At 38.5% G+C, this 24,076-nt stretch overlaps 3 pseudogenes; all 3 read left to right on the top strand.

Annotated features, from left to right (window-relative positions):
• The first annotated feature begins 4,187 nt into the window (after positions 1 to 4,187).
• Positions 4,188 to 6,347, top strand: LOC109570850 (olfactory receptor 5F1-like; annotated as a pseudogene).
• A 6,153-nt stretch (positions 6,348 to 12,500) lies between these two features.
• Positions 12,501 to 13,256, top strand: LOC109571109 (olfactory receptor 5F1-like; annotated as a pseudogene).
• Positions 13,257 to 16,327: 3,071 nt separating this feature from the next.
• On the top strand, positions 16,328 to 17,303 carry LOC109570849 (olfactory receptor 5F1-like; annotated as a pseudogene).
• Positions 17,304 to 24,076: the final 6,773 nt, after the last annotated feature.

Genomic DNA, 24,076 nt, shown 5'->3' with positions numbered 1-24,076 from the left:
AGAACAATGGGAAGAAGCAAAGACCATTTGTTGCCTTTAATTTGAGGAAGGTTTTCCAATTTTCCATATATGCTGGTAGGGCATCTTCAGATACTGGTTTCTGAATATAGATTTCATGTCATAACATACTACCTGCATGAGAAGAATGTACTGTTTTCTAGGAAAGCCATTATTCTGATTGATAAAGGGTGGAAAAGAGATTTTCCAGCAATGGCTGACTCATCGACCTCTTGCATACAAGATCACTCCTTTAGAGATTTCCTTCTACATAAGAAGCAAAGAAAGCCTTCCCAAATTTGATTCTCTGGTTTTGACCACTTATTCAGGCTCAAAAATCTTATTTTTAACTGGGTGATTTGCTCTGAATATGCCTTTTAACATTCTGTCTATAATTATTTGCTTTGAGATATCCTTATTTTCCTCACTGCAGATGGTGAACTGAAGCTATGAAATTAAAAGGTGCTTGCTTCTTGGAAAGAAAGCTATGGCAAACCTAGACAAAGTATTAAAAAGCAAAGACATCACTCTGCTGATAAAGGTCCATATAGTCAAAGCTATGGTTTTTCCAGTAGTCATGGATGGATGAGAGAATTGGACCATAAAGAAGGCTAGGCTGAAGAATTGATGCCTTTTAATTGTGGTACTCAAGAAGACTCTTGAGAGTCCTTTGGCCTGCAAAGAGATCAAACCAGTCAATCCTAAACTAAGTCAATGCTGAATATTTGTTGGAAGAACTGATGATGACGCTGAAACTACAATACTTTGGCCAACAGATGGGAAGAGACGACTCATTGGAAAAGACCCTGATGCTGGGAATGATTGAGGTTAGGAGAAGAAGAGGGCATCAGAGATGGTTGGATGGCATCACAGACTCGATGGACTTGAGTTTAAGCAAATTCTGGGAGATGGTAAAGAACAGGGAAGCCTGGCATGCTGCAGTCCATGGGTCGCAGAGTTGGACACAGCTGAGTGACTGAAGAGCAACAACATAGGATATTAAATATAGTTCCTTGTGTGTATATACACATGCACGCATGCGCGTGCATGCAGGCACACACATACACATAGTAGGACCTTGCTGGTAATCAGTTTTGTAAATAATAGTTTGTATCTGCTACTCATAAACTCCAAATTTGTCCCCCTACCCTTTTTCCCCTTTGGTAACTATAAATTTGTTTTCTATGCTTGTGAGTCTCTTTGTTCTGTAAATAAGTTCATTTGTATCATTTTTTTAGGTTCCACATATAAATGATATCATACCATATTTGGATATTTGTCTTTTTCTAACTTGGTTCATTTAATATGATAATCTCTAGGTCAATCAATGTTGCTGTGAAAGGTATTATTTCATTCTTTTTTATGGCTAATATTCCATTGTGTAATATGTACCATATTTTTATCCATTCATCTGTCAACAGACATTAAGGTTGCCTTCATGCCTTAGCTATTGTAAATAGTACTACTATGAACATAAGGGAGCATATGTCTTTTCAAATTATAGTTTTATTTAGATATATACCCAGGATTGTGATTGCTGGATCATATGGCAATTTTATTTTTGATTTTTAAGGAACCTCAATAAGTTTTCCACAGTGGCTGCACTAGTTTGCATTCCCACCAACAATGTATTAGGATTCCCTTTTCTCCATAAGCTCTCTAGCATTTATTATTTGTAGATATTTTTTTAATGATGGCTATTTTGACTGCTGTGAGGTTGTAGTTTTGATTTACCTTTCACTAATAACTATTGCTATTGAGCATTTTTTTTCATGTGCCTGTTGACTATCTGTATGTTTTCTTTGTAGAAATGTCTAATCAGGTCTTCTGTCAAATTTTTCCTGGTTTGCTATTATGTTGTGTTGTTATTGAGTTATATGGGCTGTTTGTGTGTGTGTATATATATATATATATATATATATATATATATATATATATATATATATATATATATTGTTTTTTGTTTTGTTTTGTTTTTGTTCTTTTTTAAAAATTTTAAATTTATTTATTTTAATTAGAGGCTAATTACTTTATAATATTGTATTGGTTTTGCCATACATCAACATGAATCCATTAAACCCTTGTCATTTGCATGGTTTGCAAAAATTTTTACCCTGTCCTAGGTTGTCTTTTCATTTTGCTTATGGTTTCCTATGCTGGCAAAAGCTTATATGTTTCATTAGATCCTATTTATTTATTTCAATTTTTATTTCTATTTTCTTGGAGCTTGAACTAAGAATATGTTGCCATGATTTATTTATTTCTGTATGCAAATAGACTCTGTTTTCATATGGACACACAGTGTGATTCATTTCTCTTTGTGATTTGTGTTTTTGGAATGGAATATTTGTAGTTTAAATTCTTTGTAAGTTCAGAATCACAGACAATTTCAACAAACAAATGTAATTACAAAATCTTAAAAATATGTTTTTTTTTTTTTTTTAATATATTGTCTTATTTACTCAGAGTATTTAAAGGCAACCTTAATGTCTGTTGACAGATGAATGGATAAAAATATGGTACATATTACACAATGGAATATTAGCCATAAAAAAGAATGAAATAATACCTTTCACAGCAAAAAAGAGTTGAAGTGAGTGTCATTTTCTTATTTACTTCACTCAACTAGTGAGCTGGAATGAAGGCTAAACACACTGAGACGAGGGGAGGGGTGAACACACACACACGAACACACACAAACTCAAACAGAAAAGGAAAAATGATAACTTGGTAGTGGGCTATGCACCCTTTTGGAATATGTGGGCGCTACAAAGAAGCAATTAAACAGACAATTAAAATTAATATCTTATAAACATTGGTGAAACATTAAGGTAACAGAGAGATCCATAATCACATGAGGATGCAGGAGCCACATCCCATTTGACTGCATCTAACTGCATATGATCTTGTTTTAATTTCCTCTGAGATTAGAGTTTATGCCTTTAGAGGACTGATGCCACAACCCAAACCTATAATCCTGTCCTCATGGTTACCCTACCCTGTTCAAGGAAAACCAAATAAAAGGCAGCCATGTGTATACGTTCAGAAAGTGTCTCAGATTTTTACGAAGGTGTAATTCAAAATTTCACTGCTTTTCATTTCACTTAGAAAATGAAAATCTTTTCATTTTTGTGCCTCAACTGAGTTATTTGGGATTCTAATAAAAACAACAACAACAATAAACTAGACAAGTTAGTAATGGGAAGGATGCTGTTAAGTATTGGTGCTGCCATTCATTAATGTGGACAGGTACAGTGTGTGCTTATATTAATGTGTATGCTTAGTCGCTCAGTCATATCTGACTCTTGGGACCCCATAGACAGTAGGCTCCTCTTTCCATGGGATTCTCCAAGCAAGAATACTGGAGTGGGTTGCCATTTCCTTCTCCAGGGGATCTTCTCCACCCAGGAATTGAACCCGGGTTTCCTGCATTGCAGGCAAACTCTTTACAGACTGAGCTATGAAGGAAGCCCTGTGCTAATACTAATACATGGCATTAATTTTATAGTGTGCTTTGTAATGAAAGAGTTGTTTGGTTTAATTTAAAACACTATAAAATCATGTTTATGAATATGGTAATTGTCAACATGTTGATTATTTGAAATGGACTTTTTTTACTGCATGAGGAACACAAAAGCAACTTTCAAGTATTGGTGCATAGATTCTAGAGTTGCAGGATATACAAAGTGGTCCTGAAGAGAGAAAAAAAAAAATGCATTGAGTAAACTCCCATACCTGTTCAGACAATGGAAGAGACTTCAGGTAGAATAGTTTGGTACTTTGCATTTTGGATGTAGGCTAGAAGAGAAAGAATAGAACATATATATTGGATTTGCAGAAACTGAAGTGAAATATGTGTACTTAGCCCAATAATTTGAGAATCTTTCAAACCAGGTATATTTTAACATGGAGAATTGTTTAATAGATTCCAATGCTTATTCATTTGTCCACTAATTTTCCTCTTGCTTCACTTGCTCTATATAATATGGTGTTATCCTAGATTATTTTCATGTGTGACTAATTTTATTAGACCTACTACTTCTTGTAAACTTTTGAGAGGAAAATATTTACATGAATTCAAATTGAAGCATAAAGTATCTGTAATAAATGGCCAGAAAAAATTATACTTTGCTCACTGAGTTCATCCTGTTGGGATTAGCAGACACACTGGAGCTACAGGTTATCTTCTTTTGCCTTTTTTCTGTGATTTATACACTTACAGTTGTGGGGAATGTTGGGATGATTCTCTTAATCAGAACAAATTCCTGACTTCACACACTCATGTACTTCTTCCTGGCTAACCTGTCCCTTGTGGATGTTTGTTATTCATCCACCACCACTCCAAAGACGCTAGTAGATTTTTTTATCAGAGAAGAAAACCACCTCCTTTGCTGGCTGCTTTCTGTAGATGTACTTCTTTATCGTTTTTGCCACAACTGAATGCATCGTTTTTGGGTTAATGGCCTGTGACTGCTCTGTGGCCATATGCAACCCTCTCCCGTTCGCCTTGATCATGTCCAGTACAATCTGCCTGAAAAGGGGGCTTTTACAGCAGGACTGTTGAACTCTGTGGTTCACACAAGTTGTATAAGCAGCTTATCATTCTGCAGTTCCAATGTCACTCATCACTTCTTCTGTGACAGCCCCCAATTTTCGAGCTCTCTTGTTCCGACACATGCCTATATGAAAGTATCTTGTCCACTTTTGCTGGTGTGAATATCATTGGAACTCTGCCGGTGATCCCCACTGCCGGGAGCTGGCGAGAGACATTCCGCTCGTGACAAAGGTCATGAGGAAGGAGGCTCGGCATACGCAAAGGCGGGATCGAGCCTCGGGAGTCTCCCCGGATATTCTCGAGCATCTTCCCCCCAAAAACCAGAGTCTGCCTACTTTATTGCTTTGTGCTCTCACCTGTGACTTTACTGGGGGCTGTCCCCCACCACCATCTCGCTCTCTCTGTCAAAGAGTTAACTTACAGCTCCAATTAATAAACTTCCTGGGCAATTAGGAGTGTTTAAATCCAAACCCCTCAGATGGCTCTCTAACTCGCCTGACAACACAGCTATGCATACGATTATTTACAGTCTCCCAGCCTCGAGAGGCACGGGAAGCTTAAGATATTCAAATAGCTTAGAGCCTCTCAGAGAGTTAGAAACTGTCAGAATAAGACTAGTAAGGGATTTCATTGATGAGTCAATGCTTGTTGCCAAGTTTTCACATCCCCTGAATTGTATCCTTGAATGTGTATTAATTAATATAGTTGGTATGTAGAAAAAATAAGTAGTGGCCTTGGTGTTAGTAACTTTAGACCCTTAAGGTGATAAATTCTTTCCTTTGTTGTAAACCCATTACACATCCGTCCTATAGGAATGCAATTTTATCTTCGGAAGATGGCGCCAAACTTTAAAATAATTACTCTTAGAGAAAATAAGTCTTTATTGATAAGTCCTTGTCAAGAGTCATAAAATGTTAGTAGGTCTTCTGGCCAGAAGATGGTGTAAATCACCTAAACCATTTGTATATGATAAATTTGCAGAAAAGAAACCCTGGTGTTTGATAAGAATCAAAGACTGCTGACTTTGCATCCCCTATTATCCTCTATGTGTAACTTAGGGTATATAAGCCCCTGTTGAAAATAAAGCTATGGGCCTTGCTCACCAGCGCTTGGTCTCCCTATGTCATTCTTTTCACATTCTGGCTGAAGTCTCCATCTGGAGCGTGGAACCCACCATGCTTACTAATTATGCCTGGGCTTCTAAGACCCACTCGAGAAGGTGTCTAGGGTGAGGCACCTTCCGCTATTTGAGAGGGTGCCTGTGGCCTACGTAAGTAGTGCAAACTTCTTGTCTTGAAGTTTTATTGGTCTCCCACGTAAACCAAGCTACTCAGCCTCTTTTCTCAACTGAATTTTCCTACTAAGCTATCCTCATTCGATTACTCTTTATATCTCTAATTAGCATATAAATAGTCGCCTAGGCCGTCTCTCCTTCAAATACCCTGGATCAGCCGGGGCTGGACCCCGGCACCTCACCTCCTACTCCTACATTCTCTTCTCCATTTTCCGTATGCATTCAGGGGAGGGGAGATGCAAAGCATTCTCCACGTGTGCATCTCACCTGACAGCCATCATCCTGTTCTATTCCACCTCCATCTATACTTATCTGAGACCTACTTCCAGCTACTCCTTGACACAGGACAAAGTAGCTTCCATGTTCTACACAGTGGTCATCCCCATGTTGAATCCTCTGATCTACAGTCTCTGGAATACGGAAGTGAAGAAGGCTTTATGGAATGGAATTACTAGGAAAAGGATTCCTTCATTTCTGTCATTGATTAATTTTCTGAACTAAATAAAGTACATAATTTAACTTTCAGAAACTGGATCAAGCTTATTTTCATTACAACTTAATCTGTGTAATTATGTTCTAGTAATATTCATGGACACGAGTCCTGTTAGATATAACTTATCAAACATGTCAGATCATGAAACTTTTTTCTAATCATTGTATGTTTTCCTATAGGTTTCTAAAATATGATTTATTCATAAAGCTGTCTTGGTTAGGGAAATAAAGGGTTAAGTATATGGAGGAGATAACTTTTGCAATGTCACATGAATCTAGTTGTGTATTATATTTTTAATTGTCAGCTTTTTAAAATGTATTTTTTCATTACATTTCATTACAAATCATTACATGATTTGTAAAGGATTGTATATATCACATGTGTGAAAATATTTTCAATGTAGATTTCCACCTAATTGAATTAGGGCTGTAATGCTTAAATCAAAACTCAGTAATATCATTTAACTGCTACAATAAATATGTGGACTTTCATCTCCTTTATCCCCATAAACACATAGTTATTCATTAAAGAATATGTAGGAATTTGTTTAAATATATTTGTTTAGAAAACTGCTGTTTGATTAGAAGGAATCAATTGCAACAGCTTTTCTTCTCTTCCCATCTTTTCTTCTTAAAAATTTCTCACATTTTCTCTCCCAGACTGATCCACATATTATACATAAAGCCACATGCACACACAGTCAGCTGTAGCAGAGTTTAATCAATGCATAGTTCAAAGTAGGTAGATCTGTATTTGAAGGATAAAACAGACCCGTATCCTTTAAAACAGTCTCATGGATTTCCTGATTATGGAAATATTCTATCAGTCACCAATTAAATCCATTAAAGTGAACCCATATATTATATTAAAGGTAAACAATAATATATATGTGGAATGGAGTGGCATAGTAGAATTCTGGAGGAAATTGAGTGGGATTCAGGGATTGCTAAGATGCTAACCACACTTAGAGCGTTTGGAGGGATATTCCTTGTGGCTCTTCCCTTGTCCTCACTGCTGAAATTGCTCCTGATAGAAGTTGCAATATTCAAGTCATCTGGGATATAACAAAGCTGATCTGTCACACTTGTCACACCATCCAGTGCCCTTTGCTGTCCACATAGTCCAGCTGGGTCTGATGATTATTCGTGTAGGTATGTAGTAAGAAATTAGTGTCTCCTAATTTATTTCACTTAAAAACAGAGCTTCCATCTTAGCTCAGTTGGTAAAGAATTTTCCTGCAATGCAGGAGATCTGGGTTCAATCTCTGAGTTGGGAAGATTCCTGGAGAAGGAAATGGCAACCCGGTCCAGTATTCTTGCTTGGAGAACTCCATGGACAAAGGAGTTCAGCAGACTATGGACCAGGGGTCTCAAAGAATCAGACACAACTGAGTGACTAAGACACTCACTTTTAAGAATGGAACTAGATTGAAGGTTAAATTCAGCCAGATGAGTGTAGGGATATGCACACACACACAAAAAGGGAAGAATCATAATTTGGTAGAGGATTATGTAACCATTGTAATAAGCTAAAACTTCAAAGAAAGAGGCAATTAAATAGATCATTTTAAAAAATTTTTCAAATAAATAGCTTTGAAATAACACAGAGATCAAAAAATTCAATATAGGCTTTAACCGTATCTACTTGCATGTGATCATATTTAAATACTTCTGAGACTGGAGTTTCTGCCTTTTGAGGATTCATGACACAGTTCAAACCTATAATCCAGTCCCCATGGTTACCCAACCCTCTTTCAGATCAGATCAGATCAGTCGCTCAGTCATGTCTGACTCTTTGCGACCCCATGAACCCCAGCACGCCAGGCCTCCCTGTCCATCACCAACTCCCGGAGTTCACTGAGACTCACGTCCATCGAGTCAGTGATGCCATACAGCCATCTCATCCTCTGTCGTCCCCTTCTCCTCCTGCCCCCAATCCCTCCCAGCATCAGAGTCTTTTCCAATGAGTCAACTCTTCGCATGAGGTGGCCAAAGTACTGGAGTTTCAGCTTTAGCATCATTCCTTCCAAAGAAATCCCAGGGCTGATCTCCTTCAGAATGGACTGGTTGGATCTCCTTGCAGTCCAAGGGACTCTCAAGAGTCTTCTCCAACACCACAGTTCAAAAGCATCAATTCTTGGCACACAGCCTTCTTCCAACTCTCACATCCATACATGACCACAGTAAATAAAAGGATAGCAGTATGCATATACTCAGAATGTGTCTCAAATTTTTACAAAATGGTAACTCAAAATTTCACTGCTTTACATTTCACTTAAAGAATAAAAATTGTCTTCTTTATGTTTTTTTTGTGCCTCACCTGAGTTATTAGGGATTCTAGTAAAAACAGAAATAATAGACTAGACAAGTTAGTACTGAGAAAAATGCTGGTAAGTACTCGGTGCAGTCTCTGTCATTCACCACCATAAACAGGTATAGTGTGTGCTCCCACATGACATTAGTTTGGTAGAGTGCTTTGAAAGGAGAACAGTTATTTGTGTACCTTAATACACTACAATATCATTAAGAATATGATGGATGTCAAAATATCAGTTATCAAACTGGGCTACTATTTGCTGCCTGGAGAATCACACACAAGTGATTTCCAAGTGACCATGCATACATTTTGGAGTTGAAGAATATAGAGAGCAGACTTGAGGAGAAAAAAAAAAAAAAAAGATTTCAGTTAAATTCAAATACCTGCTCAGAGAATGGAAAAAACTTCAGCAAGAATAGTTCTGTACTTTGCAGTTGGATATGGACAAGAAGGGAAAGAATAGAACATAGATGCTGCATTCGAAAAGGAACTTTAGGTGATGTATGTGTATTTAGATGAGTCATTTGTGGTTCCCTCAGTTCAGAATTAATAAAGCCAATACTTAATAAAATCCAATGCTTATTAATTTGTCTACTAATTCTCCTCTGACTCTGTTTACTGGGCTCTGTTGTCCTAGGTTTCCTTTCCATATATGTTTTACTTTATTAATATTTGTATTTCTGGTAAATTGTGCAAAGGGAAATATGCACACCCAGTTTAAGTTTAAGCATACTATGCTATAAACAATGGGCAGAAAAAATTACACTTCACCCACAGAGTTCATCCTGTTGGGATTAACAGATACATTGGAGGTACAGGTTTTCCCCTTTTGCCTTTTCTTGGTGATTTACAAAGAATGAAGGGATGGAGCCAAAGCAAAAAGAATACCCAGCTGTGGATGTGACTGGTGATAGAAGGAAGGTCTGATGCTGTAAAGAGCAATATTGCATAGGAATCTGGAATGTCAGGTCCATGAATCAAGGCAAATTGGAAGTGGTCAAACAAGAGATGGCAAGAGTGAATGTCGACATTCTAGGAATCAGGGAATTGAAATGGACTGGAATGGGTGAATTTAACTCAGGTGATCATTATATCTACTACTGCGGGCAGAAATCCCTCAGAAGAAATGGAGTGGCCATCATGGTCAACAAAAGAGTCCGAAATACAGTACTTTGATGCAATCTCAAAAACTACAGAATGATCTCTGTTCGTTTCCAAGGCAACCCATTCAATATCACAGTAATCCAAGTCTATGCCCCAACCAGTAACACTGAAGAAGCTGAAGTTGAACGGTTCTATGAAGACCTACAAGACGTTTTAGAACTAACACCCAAAAAAGATGTCCTTTTCATTATAGGGGACTGGAATGCAAAAGTAGAAAGTCAAGAAACACCCGGGGTAACAGGCAAATTTAGCCGTGGAATATGGAATGAAGCAGGGCAAAGACTAATAGAGTTTTGCCAAGAAAATGCACTGGTCATAATAAACACCTTCTTTGAACAACACAAGAGAAGACTCTATGCATGGACATCACCAGATGGTCAACACAGAAATCAGATTGATTATATTCTTTGCAGCCAAAGATGGAGAAGCTCTATACAATCAGCAAAAACAAGACCAGGAGCTGACTATGGTTCAGACCATGAACTCCTTATTGCCAAATTCATATTTAAATTGAAGAAAGTAGCGAAAACCACTAGACCATTCAGGTATGACCTAAATCAAATCCTTTATGATTATACAGTGGAAGTGAGAAACAGATTTAAGGGCCTAGATATGATAGATAGAGTGCCTGATGAACTATGGACTGAGGTTCGTGACATGGTACAGGAGACAGGGATCAAGACCATCCCCACGGAAAAGAAATGCAAGAAGCAAAATGGCTGTCTGGGGAGGCCTTACAAATAGCTGTGAAAAGAAGACAAGTGAAAAGCAAAGGAGAAAAGGAAAGATATAAACATCGGAATGCAGAGTTCCAAAGAATAGCAAGAAGAGATTAGAAAGCCTTCTTCAGCAATCAATGCAAAGAAATAGAGGAAAACAACAGAATAGGAAAGACTAGGGATCTCTTCAAGAAAATCAGAGATATCAAGGGAACATTTCATGCAAAGATGGGCTCAATAAAGGACAGAAATGGTATGGACCTAACAAAAGCAGAAGATATTAAGAAGAGATGGCAAGAATACACAGAAGAACTGTACAAAAAAGATCTTCACGACCCAGATCATCACGATGCTGTGATCACTGACGTAGAGCCAGACATCCTGGAATGTGAAGTCAAGTGGGCCTTAGAAAGCATCACTATGAACAAAGCTAGTGGAGCTGATGGAATTCCAGTTGAGCTATTCCAAATCCTGAAAGATGATGCTGTGAAAGTGCTGCACTTAATATGCCAGCAAATTTGGAAAACTCAGCAGTGGCCACAGGACTGGAAAAGATCAGTTTTCATTCCAATCCCAAAGAAAGGCAATGCCAAAGAATGCTCAAACTACTGCATAATTGCACTCATCTCACACACTAGTAAAGTAATGCTCAAAATTCTCCAAGCCAGGCTTCAGCAATACATGACCCGTGAACTTCCAGATGTTCAAGCTGGTTTTAGAAAAGGCAGAGGAACCAGAGATCAAATTGCCAACATCTGCTGGATCATGGAAAAAGCAAGAGAGTTCCAGAAAAGCATCTATTTCTGCTTTATTGACTATGCCAAAGCCTTTGACTGTGTGAATCACAAGAAACTGTGGAAAATTCTGAAAGAGATGGGAATACCAGACCACCTGATCTGCCTCTTGAGAAATTTGTATGCAGGTCAAGAAGCAACAGTTAGAACTGGACATGGAACAACAGACTGGTTCCAAATAGGAAAAGGAGTACGTCAAGGCTGTATACTGTCACCCTGCTTATTTAACTTCTATGCAGAGTACATCATGAGAAACGCTGGACTGGAAGAAACACAAGCTGTAATCATGATTGCTGGGAGAAATATCAATAACCTCAGATATGCAGATGACACCACCCTTATGGCAGAAAGTGAAGAGGAACTAAAAAGCCTCTTGATGAAGGTGAAAGTGGAGAGTGAAAAAGCTGGCTTAAAGCTCAACATTCAGAAAACGAAGATCATGGCATCTGGTCCCATCACTTCATGGGAAATAGATGGGAAACAGTGGAAACAGTGTCAGACTTTATTTTTCTGGGCTCCAAAATCACTGCAGATGGTGACTGCAGCCATGAAATTGAAAGATGCTTACTCCTTGGAAGGAAAGTTATGACCAACCTAGATAGCATATTCAAAAGCAGAGACATTACTTTGCCAACAAAGGTTCGTCTAATCAAGGCTATGGTTTTTCCTGTGGTCATGTATGGATGTGAGAGTTGGACTATGAAGAAGGCTGAGTGCTGAAGAATTGATGTTTTTGAACTGGGGTGTTGGAGAAGACTCTTGCGAGTCCCTTGGACTGCAAGGAGATCCAATCAGTCCATTCTGAAGGAGATCAGCCTTGGGATTTCTTTGGAAGGAATGATGCTAAAGCTGAAACTCCAGTACTTTGGCCACCTCATGTGAAGAGTTGACTCATTGGAAAAGACTCTGATTCTGGGAAATATTGGGGGCAAGAGGAGAAGGGGACGACAAAGGATGAGATGCCTGGATGGCATCACTGACTCGATGGATGTGAGTCTCAGTGAACTCCAGAAGTTGGTGATGGACAGGGAGGCCTGGTGTGCTGAGATTCATTAGGTCATAAAGAGTCGGACATGACTGAGTGACTGATCTGATCCACATGTTTACACTTATGGGGAATGTTGGGATGATCCTCTTAATCAGGACTGATTCCAAGTTTCACATACTCATGTATTTATTCCTGTCCTTTGCAAATGTTTGTTATTCCTCCACCATCACTCCAAAGATGCTGGTTGATTTATTATCTGGGAAGAAGACAATCTCCTTTGTTCACTACTTTTTGCAGATGTACTTCTTTTTAGCCTTGGCCACAACTGACTACATCCTTTTTGGGTTAATGGCCCGTGACCACTATGCGGCCATATGCAACCCTTTCTTTACGCCTTGATCATGTCCAGGACGGTCTGCCTAGAAATGGCAGTAGGGGCTTTTACAGCAGGACTGTTCAACTCCATGGTAAACACCAGTTATGTAAGCACCTTACCATTCTGCAGTTCCAATGTCATCCATCACTTCTTCTGTGACAATCCCCCATTTTAAGTTCTCCTGTTCTGACACACGCCTGCATGAAAGCATCTTTTCCACGTTTCCTGGTGTGAATATGGTCGGAACTCTGCTGGTGATCTTCAACTCCTACTCCTACATTCTCTTCTCTGTTTTCCGTATGCATTCAGGGGAAGAGATGCAAAGCCTTTTCCACGTGTGTGTCTTACCTGACAGCCATCATCCTGTTCTATTCCACCTCCATCTATACTTATCCGAGACCTACTTCCAGCTACTCCCTGACTCAGGACAAAGTGTCTTCTGTGTTCTGCACAGTGGTAATCCTCATGTTGAATCCTCGATCTACAGTCTCGGGAATACTGAAGTGAAGAAGGCTTTATGGAATGTAGTTACTCGTAAAAAGATTCCTTCATTTCTGTGATTTATTAATTTTCTGAACTAAATAGAATATATAATTTAGTTTTCAGAAACTGGATGAAGCTTATTTTCATTACAGCTTAATCTGTGTATTCATGTTCTGGTAATTCTCATGAACATGTGTCCTATTAGACATAATTTATCAAACTTATGTAAGATCATGCAACTTTCATCTAATCATGTGTATTTCTTGTAGGTTGCTAAAATGTGATTTATTTGTAAAGCTGTCCTGGTTAGGGAAATAAAGGGTCAGGTATATGGAGATAAAGTTTACAATGTCACATGAAACTAGCTGCTTATTATTTTTGTAATTGTTAGTTTATTTTTGATGTATTTTTCACCATTTATGATTTGTAAAGTGTTGAAATATATGATATTTGTGAAAAAGTTTTCAATGTAAAATAGATTTCCATTTTATTGAATTATTAAGATTTTAATGCTTAAATAAAAAATAAAAAAATAGCATTTAGTTGCTACAGGAAACATGTCAACTTTTATTCCCTTTATCCCCACAAACACATATTTATTCATTAAAGAATATGTAGGAATTTGATTAAATATGTTCTGCTTAGAAAACTGCTGTCTGGTTAGAATGCACTGATTGCATCAGCTTTTTTTCCTCTTCCTGTCTTTTCTTGTCAAAAATTTCCTGTCCTTCTTTCATGTTTTCTTTCCCAGATTGATACACATATTAACACAAAGCCACAAGCACACACATTCAGCTATGGCAGAGTTTAATCAATGCATAGTTCAAAGCAGTTAGACCAATATTAGAAGTTGAAACAGACCCATATTCTTTACAATAGTCTCATTGATTTCCTGATTATGGAAATGTTCTACCAATTACCAATCCAGTCCATTAAAGTCAATCTGTATATTATATTAAAAGTAAGCAATATTATATAGGTGGAATGGAGTGGCTTAGTAGAATTCTGGAGGAAATTGAGTGGGATTCAGGGATTTCTAAGATGATAACCACACTTACAGTTTTGGGAGGGATATTCCCCATGGCCCTTCCCTTGCTCTTACTGCTAAGTTGCTCCTGATAGAAAATGTGACGTTCAAATCACTGGGGAGGTGGCAACACAGACCTCATGACCTGTCACAGCCACCTGGGGCCCTCTGGGGGCCCCATAGTCCAACTGGATTAGATGAATATTCATGTAGGCATGTAGTTAGTAGTTAGAGTCTCCTTCTAATTTATTTCACTCAAGAACAAAGCCGATTGAAGATTAAACTCAGCCAGACAAGTGGAGGGGCACACACACACACACACACACACAAACGGAAGGATCATAATTTGGTAGAGGGTAATGTGATGGGAAAACAGTGGAAACAGTGTCAGACTTTATTTTTGGGGCTCCAAAATCACTGCAGATGGTGACTGCAGCCATGAAATTAAAAGACGCTTACTCCTTGGAAGAAAAGTTATGACCAACCTAGATAGCATATTGAAAAGCACAAACATTACTTTGCCAACAAAGGTCGATTTAGTCAGGGCTATGGTTTTTCTAGTGGTCATGTATGGATGTGAGAGTTGGACTGTGAAGAAAGCTGAGTGCCAAAGAATTGATGCTTTTGAACTGTGGTGTTGAAGAAGATTCTTGAGAGTCCCTTGGACTGCAAGGAGATCCAACCAGTCCATTCTGAAGGAGATCAGCCCTGGGATTTCTTTGGAAGGAATGATGCTGAAGCTGAAAGTCCAGTACTTTGGCCACCTCATGGGAAGAGTTGACTCATTGGAAAAGACTCTGATGCTGGGAGGGATTGGGGGCAGGAGGAGAAGGGGATGACAGAGGATGAGATGGCTGGATGGCATCACTGATTCGATGGACATGAGTCTGAGTGAACTCCGGGAGCTGGTGATGGACAGGGAGGCCTGGTTTGCTGTGATTTATGGGGTCGCAAAGAGTCGAACATGACTGAACAACTGAACTGAACTGAATGTACCCATTGGAATAAGCTAAAACTACAAAGAAAGTGACAATTAAATAGACTTTTTTTTTTTTTTAATTTGGCAAAAGACTTTAACACAGTCACCACTAAGTTCCATCTAGAGTTTACTTTCATATACTTACATATTATCATATTTAAATACTTCTGAGACTGGAGTTTCTGCCTTTAGAGGATGCATGACACAATTGAAACCTATAATTCAATCCCCATGGTTACCTAGCTCTCTTCAAGGAGAATAAAATAAAAGGGGAGCAACATACATATACTCAGAATGTGTCTCAGATTTTTATGAAGAGGTAATACAAAATTTCACTGCTTTATATTTCATTTGAAACATGAAAATTGCCTTCTTTATGTTTTTTTGTGCCTCAACTGAGTTATTAGGGATCCTAGTAAAAACAGAAATGATAGACTAGATAAGTTAGTACTGAGAAAAATGCTGTTAAGTACTTGGTGCAGTCTCTGTCATTCACCGCCATAAACAGGTACAGTGTGTGCTACCACACGGCATTAATCTGATAGAGTGTTTTGTATGAAGAACAGTTATTTGTGTACCTTAATACACTACAATATCATCATTAAGAATATGATAGATTTTAAAATATCAGTTATTGAACTGTGCTATTTTTTGCTGCTTGGAGAACACACAAACGATTACCAACTGGCCATGCATAAATTTTAGAGTTGAAGAATGTAGACAGTATTCTTGATGAGTGAAAAAAAAAAAAAAGCATGTGACTTAAATTCAAATACATGCTCAGAGAACGGGAAAAACTTTGGCAAGTATAGTTCTGTACTTTGCATTTTGAATGTGGACTAGATGGGAAAGAATAGAACATAGATGTTGCATTCAGGAAAAAAAAAAAAAACCTTAGGTGGTATATTAGACCAGTCATTTGTGGATCCCTCAATCCAGATTATTAGAAACAAATATGTAATAAAATCGAATGTCTATTCATTTGCCCACTAATTTCTCTCTGACTCTGTTTACCATGCACTGTTGTCCCAGGCTTCTTTTTCATATATGACTTAACTTATCACTATTTCTATTTCTGGTAAATTGTGCAAAGGGAAATATTTACATCCAATTTAAGTTTAAGCATACTGTATCCGTAATCAATGGGTAAAAAAAATTATACTTTACTCACGCAGTTCATCCTGTTGGGATTAGCAGACACACTGGAGCTACAGGTTATCTTCTTTTGCTTTTTCTTGGTGATTTACATGCTTACAGTTGTGGGGGATGTTGGGATGATCCTCTTAATCAGGACTGATTCCCAACTTCACACACCCGTGTACTTCTTCCTGGCTAACCTGTCCTTTGTTGATGTTTGTTATTCATCCATCATCACTCCAAAGATGCTGGTTGATTTATTGTCAGAGAAGAAAACCTTCTCCTTTGCTGGCTGCTTTCTGCAGATGTACTTTATAGCCTTTGCCACAGCTGAATGCGTCCTTTTAGGTTAATGATCTGTGACCGCTATGTGGCCATATGCAGCCCTCTCCTTTATGCCTTGATCATGTCCAGGACAGTCTGCTTGAAAATGGCAGCAGGGGCTTTTACAGCAGGACTGTTCAACTCTGTGGTTCACACAGGGTATGTGAGCATCTTGTCATTCTGTAGTTCCAAGGTCATCCATCACTTCTTCTGTGACAGTCCCCCACTTTTTAAGCTCTCCTGTACTGACACATGCCTGCATGAAAGCATCTTTTCCACGTTTGCTGGTGTGAATATGGTCGGAATTCTGCTGGTGATCTTTGCCTCCTACTCCTATATTCTCTTCTCCATCTTCCGTATGCATTCATGGGAGGAGACGCAAAGCCTTCTCTACACGTGTGTGTCACCTGACAGCCATCATTCTGTTCTAGTCCGCCTCCATCTATGCTTATCTGAGACCTACTTCCAGCTATCTTTGAATCAGGACAAAGTGGCTTCTGTGTTCTACACAGGATGATCCCTATATTAAATCTTCTGATCTACAGCCTCAGGAATAAGGAAGTAAAGAAGACTTTATGGAATGTAATTACTAGGAAAAGAGTCCCTTCACCTCTGGAATTGTTTGGTGAATTTTCTGAATTAAATAGAATACAGTGAAATTTGGAAAGCTAGATTCAAGTTAGTTTTTCATTAGAATATTTTCTAATTAATCAAGTCCATTCATTTTCACATATATGTATCCAATTAGATATAAGTAAAGTTATCAAAGTTATATATAAAACTATGGAAGTGTCATCTAATCATTCTATATTTCTTTTGGGTTCTCAGAAATAAGGATAACTTGTAAAGAAATTTGGGTTATGAAAATAAGCAATTCAGTATTTAGAGTCAAAAGTGACAATATCACATGAAACTAACCATGCAGAGTATTTGCAATTGTCAGTTGTTTTTTTCCTGATGCATGTTTTTTCACAATTTATAGTTTGTGAGAGAGTGTTATATACAACATATGTCACATTTTTTAAACTTTAAAATAGATTCCAGTTTTATTTGTGGAATTATTTCCTGCAGAGTTGCTTAAGTCTAAATTCAGGAATATCGTTTTAATTGCAAAAGTAAACATCCCAACTATGATTTCCTTTATCCCTGGAAAAACACACATATCTGTTAAAGAAAAAATATGAATTGGTATAAAACAGTGTTATTTAAAAAAATGTTGTCTGATTTGAACGCAAAAATTTATGATAATTTTTCTTCTATTCTTTGTTTTCTTCTCAAACGTTTCCTATCCTTCTCTCACTTACCCTCTTCCAGATATTAGTACATTAACACAAAGACACATGCACACATACTCAGATAATCATGTTTCAAAGGACAATAAACAGTTTAACATCAAAAAGGTAAAATGCAAATGGCTAAGTGTAGAAGAATAAAAATTCTGTTATAAAGTAGCTGAATTTATGTGAAAATATGTAAGCTGTATAGATTAATGTGCACATAACTTCAATGCAAATAAGTAGTAGTAGTGGCAGTGTTAGTTGCTTAGTTGTGTCCAATTCTTTGCCACCCCACACACTGTAGCCCTCCAGGCTCCTCTATCCAAGGGATTCTTCAGGCAAGAATACTGGAGTAGGTTGCAAATATATGACTTATTGCAACTAGATAGCCTTATTGCCAACCTATAAGACTACAGCCTTATAGAAATAATTTTAAAACAAATTGCTTTATTGAAACTATATGGGATGTATGTCAAATAGAAAGTGTGGCACCAGAAAACAGAAATGTGGTCATTTTTTGCTAAACTGAGATATAATTTACTGCCTTGGATAGGAAATTGATGCGTACATATGTTAGCGTTCTCTTTAAACTTTGTGATACTAGCCTGTCTGTGGACACATTGCTATGTCAAAAACTGAATTGGTGAATTGGGTTCAAAGTGTTAAATCTCCTGAAATTGTATTATCATGTTTGATTTGACTTTGTTATGAAACAAATAAGATGTAAAAATATAATATATTAGTCATGGTTGCATTGTGTGTGTCAGTCATTAACTCATGGGTAAAGGAAAGCAGAAAAATGAAAAATGCGTACATACTTTTTGATAAATCTGTTTGACTATCCTCTATCTCCCTGACGTCTGACTTTAGATTTTCTCTAGTCAATACTGAGGAAGATATGGAAAACAATTCCCAGTCTAAAAAAAAAAAATACACTACAGACAAAGAAGGATAAACACTTTTTTTTGGTTCTTATTTAAACAGCTGCAGTAAATAGTTTGGTTGAACCATCTTTGTATAACAGGCACTGTGGACTCAATCACCTGTGGCCAGGTAAGTGCATTCACATGTTAGTGCAATGGCTATGTGGAATGTGGGAGATGAGTGTGAAGAATGTTCTTAGATAATTTATGCAGAGGGAGAGCAGAAAAAAAGTAGTGCATCTGTGCTAACTTGGTTAAACTCTGATAAAAATAGGAAACTCCTGCATTTCTAAGATCTAAATGTTCTAAAGCAGAATATTTGCAAAGAGTTGAATGCTACTGAGTGACAAACACATACGCATCTAATTTAGGGTGAAGCTTCACCGTAAACAATCATTCAGGGACAGGTGGCTTTGATATTTTACACTGGTGACTTCCATGGTTTTGGGCATCATTTTGTGGTTTTGCAGCCAAAATTCTAGAATTCTAGGAGATGTCCTCTTGTTACCGAGTCCAAGCTCACTCTGCTCTCCACACAACAGGCCAACGAATGAATCTGAGAGACAAAGTGTTGTGGCAAGGAAAATGACTTTATTCAGAAAGCAGCTGACCCTGAATATTCACTGGAAGGACTGATGCTGAAGCTGAAGCTCTAATACTCAGCCTGATGTGAAGAGCCAACTCATTGAAAAAGACCTTGATGCTGGGAAAGATTGAGGGCAGGAAGAGGAGAGGTGACAGAGGATGAGAGGTTGGATGGCATCACCAACTCAATGGACATGAGCTGAGTAGCCTCGGGGAAACAGTGAAGGACAGGAAAGCCTTCTATGCTGCAGTTCATGGAGTTGCAGAGAGTCAGACATGACTGAACAATAATTGTCACATATGGTTGATTGTTTCCCGAGGCTAGTTTTTTCCATGACATTTTCTTCAGCCATTTATTTTGGTCCCCTGGTCCTGGTCAAAATAGTCCTCCTTTCATAATTCTTGCTTTGCTGACCATGGACTTGGGTTTCTGTGGTCAAGTCAAGAAGGAGCAGAAAAGCTGCAGGAAGGGGAACCCCTTCCAGAGCCCAAAAGGGGGCTCTCATCTAACACTCAGAAATGAATTGTCAGAAGAGACATAGTCACTGACAAAGCAAGAAACTTTATTGGGAATGGACGCCTAGGCAGAGGCCAGGGTGGTTAGGGAGCCCAGGATGACTGCCTTGCCATGCAACTCACAGTCTAGGGTTTATGTTGATGGAATTAGTTTCCAGGTTGTCTTTGGCTGATCATTTGGACTCAGGGTCCTTTCTGGTGGTGCACGCATTACTCAGCCAAGGTGGATGTCAACGAGAAGGCTTCTGGGAGGTGGTAGGACATGTGGAGTCTCCTTTTGACCTTTCTCAGATTCTTCCAGCTGATGGTGTCTTGTTAGTTCCTTACCAGGACTTCCCGTGGTAAAATAATTCATGCAAATATGTACTAAGGTTTCTAGCCAGGGTGGGCAGTTTCAGTCAGTGTGTTTCCCCTAACAGAAACAGTGAGATTGCCACACACATGAATCAGCAACAAAGAATGCACATTAACAAAGAATGCAAATTTTAGTTCTCAGCAATGATAGGAGAACAGAGGGGAAAAACACAAAACAAAGAACAGAATCACTTGTCAAACAGTTTTAATTTTGAGGGTCCTATTACACAACCACCAAGATAAAAGAAAAATGTTACATATTACTGTACTCAGGAATTAGACTTCAGGGTTAAAAGGTTGTGATACCTTGCAGTGTACATTAAATTTTTATTGTTGCATAACACATTACCAAAATTTTAGTTTAAACACACACACACACACAGATACATATACACAGAGATACAGTAATTATTCCTGAGTTTTGTAGGCCAGTACTCTTATCACAGAGTTGCATATTCCTCTGTGTAGGGTCTCACAAGATTGCAATTAGGGTATTATCCAGGGTTGTAGACTCAGCTGAGGACTAACTGGAGAAAGACCAAGTTTTGTTGGCATAATTCAATTTCTTGCAGTTGTTAGACTGAAGGCGTCACTTCTGGCTAGATACGGGTTAAAGGCTCTCTGTTCCTTGCTGCGTGATCCTCATCATAAGCAACAACTAATATGATAGTTTTCTCCTTTAAAAGCCTCCTACTGAGATGGATGTTACAGGCTTCTGTAATGGATTCTTATTTACATAATCATAGGCATCCTATATTACTTCCCTGCCTGGACTAGTAGCAGCAGACATGACCAACTATACTCAGTTGGAAGGTATTGACCAAAAGTATGGTTATCAGGAGGTAGGGACCACAGAATCCACCTTAAGGGTCTGTCCATCATGGAAGAAAATCCACAATGTTAATCTCATGACCATGCTGGTTTTACACCTGGAGACAATTTCCTGATCAAAGTATGGATAAATAGAACTGAAAGAATAGCACAGATGCATCACTGAGCTGAGGGGGCAGAAATTGGAACTCAACAAAAGATCCTAAGATCTGTCCCAAGGCACAAAACATAAGGGAGGTGTGTTGGTGGCTGGGGCTGGGAACCGACCAATAGGCCTGTATTAATTTTCCTGAGAGTCTCAGGGAGAACAATGGGATATTCATATCCCAGAGAAGGTTACAGGGGGCTTCTAAGAAAATGACTGCCATGTGGTTGCAGAAAGAATGGAGATACTAGAGATAAAGCATAGCTCAGAGTTATAGGAGGTGCCTCTCAACCAGAACAGTAAACATCTGGGTATATTTGTGAGGTGGGTGACAGTGGGCCTCTGGGCCGGACACCTGGTGTTGTCAAGTGGAATAGAATTGAGCCTTTGTTCTCACCCCAATACTCCAAGGACAAAGCCACTGATAAAAGCTGAGCACTGTTAAAGCAAAGAGACAGGTAGATGCCGACTCCTGAGGTCAAGGAAGACTTCCCTGTCTGCACATGTGCAGGAAGTCTTCTTGGGGGTTGAAAAGGGAGGGTGCCCCACCCTGTAATAAGTGTGAACATGTACCCATAGGCCTCTGTGGTGGGATCCATCTTAGAAAAAAATTGTGCACTCCTCTTGAGGAGGATCCATGGACCAGTCAGGTTGAAGGAAGAAACAAGACAACTGGCCAAACGTAAACAAAGCCCCGGAAGGATGGTCCTATATGTGTGATTTACACACCTCCACAGTGCATTCCTCCTCACTCAGGACACTTCCCCCCCTTTCCTCTCAGGGTGTGTATCTGTGTATCTGTGCCTAGTTTCTGATGTACTGCACTCCTCCTCATTGGAGACAATGTCCGTACCCTTTCTTTCTGGGGGTGTATCTCTGCCCTGCTTCCGAGTTAGATAAACAAACTGTTTTCCTGTGTGATCTCCCATGCATTGAGCTATATCTCTTATAGTAAAATTTGTACCTGTTTTTACAGTTTTTCTCTTCTTAAAACATTCTTACTTTCAGCTAGGGGCAAGAGTTAGAGCCACTTTAATTCTAGCCCCTGGTGGTCTTGTGGCTAGGACTCTTAGTTTTCATCTCATGCATCATAGGCTACTTAAATTATCTAGAATATGAAAAGCTCAGGGAGACTAACCCACTGTCCAGAAAAATAAATAAATAAACAAATAATCAATTGAAAATGACTTCAAGATGTCTCAAGTGATGGATTTAGCAATGCCTCCCATAATCTCTTAATAGGATAGCCAAGGACTTGAAATAAAATATAGCTAAACAAAATTTGAGTTAAATACAGAGTTTCAGGGCTTTCCTGGTGGTTCAGATGGTAAAGAATCATCTTGCAATGAGGGAGACCTGAGTTTGATCCCTGTCTTGGGAAGATCCCCTGGCAAAGGGAATGGCTACCCTCTCCAGTATTCTGGTCTAGAGAATTCCATGGACAGAGGAGCCTGGTCCATGAGGTAACAAAGAGTCAGACATGACTGCATGACTTTCACTTTCACACACAGAGAGTTTCAACAAATACATAAAACCTGTAAAAAATGCACTGAAATTCTAGAGTGAAAGGTAAAAAGAAAGGGAATGAAATATAAGTGAAAAGAAAGTAAGATGAAAAATTAATGTGATTTGATTTACAGCAATTTGGACATGTGCAAAGAAATGCCAGTGAACTTGAATTTAAATTCTGGAAAAAAATAAAACCCATAAAGAGTATTTAAAAAATGATGTAAAAAAAGTCACAGCCTCAATAACAGGCATTGTCTAAAATTGCCTAAAATATGAATAACTGAAGGCCAAGTGTAAAGAAATAATTATAGTGATAGAATAATTTTCAAATTTGTTGGAAATCATGAATATATGTATTATAGTGAGCCCCTTTAGAATGAATAAGAGTAAAATCTATCACACCATCGTGAGACTGTTACAGAATGCAAGATTGTGTCCCTGATGCACAGTGAAGCCAAACACAGCTGAAACATCCTAGTTTGGAGCAGAGAAAGCTTGACTGCAGGGCCACGCAAGAACAGGTGCCTCATACTCCAAAAACATTTGGTACTCTTGCAAGCATTTAAACAAAGCATTTTTAAAGTCCAGATGAGGGAGAGGGTCGCAGTGTACATGATCAGCTCATGTACAATTATGTATTTGGTTGATTCTGAGGTAGCAGAGCAGCTGATATTATCAATCATTAGGTGCCAGGAGGTCTGGAAATCAAGCAGTTAATTTCTTCCACTTGGTAGTGGTCACTAGCATTTGAGGACTTCCCTGGTAGCTCAGATGGTAAAGGATCTGACCCAGGAGACCTGGGTTTGATCCTTGGGTCAGGAAGATTCCCTGGAAAAGGGAATGGAAACTCACTCCAGTATTCTTGCTTGGAAAATCCCATGGACAGAGGAGCCTAGTGGGCTACAGTCCCAAAGAGTAGGACATGACTGAACTACTAACACTTGACTTCTTTAGCATCTGAAAAACCCAGGGAATGTGCATGAAATGGTATTATCTGGGTACTTCACAGAGGAGCTAGACAGAGGATTTCAGGGAGGTGCAATAGTAGTCCTGATCTGTTAGACAAATGACTACTTAAAGCTAAAATATTGACAGGGTAAGTTGGGATTATAATATAGATACAAGTATAATATATGACATCAATAACACAAATAATGCAATCTGAGGAACTGGCAGTATACTGTTACAAGATTATGACATTTGTGAAACGTCAGGTGTGAAGTGCTTGACGTGAGACATGAAGTGGAATGTGGAAAGTTGTAAACAAAAATCAAAGTGGAACAATTTTAA

Source organism: Bos indicus, chromosome 17, assembly GCF_029378745.1.
Source record: "Bos indicus isolate NIAB-ARS_2022 breed Sahiwal x Tharparkar chromosome 17, NIAB-ARS_B.indTharparkar_mat_pri_1.0, whole genome shotgun sequence".
Lineage (NCBI taxonomy): Eukaryota > Metazoa > Chordata > Mammalia > Artiodactyla > Bovidae > Bos > Bos indicus.
This window is presented reverse-complemented; position numbering and strand designations above follow the sequence as displayed.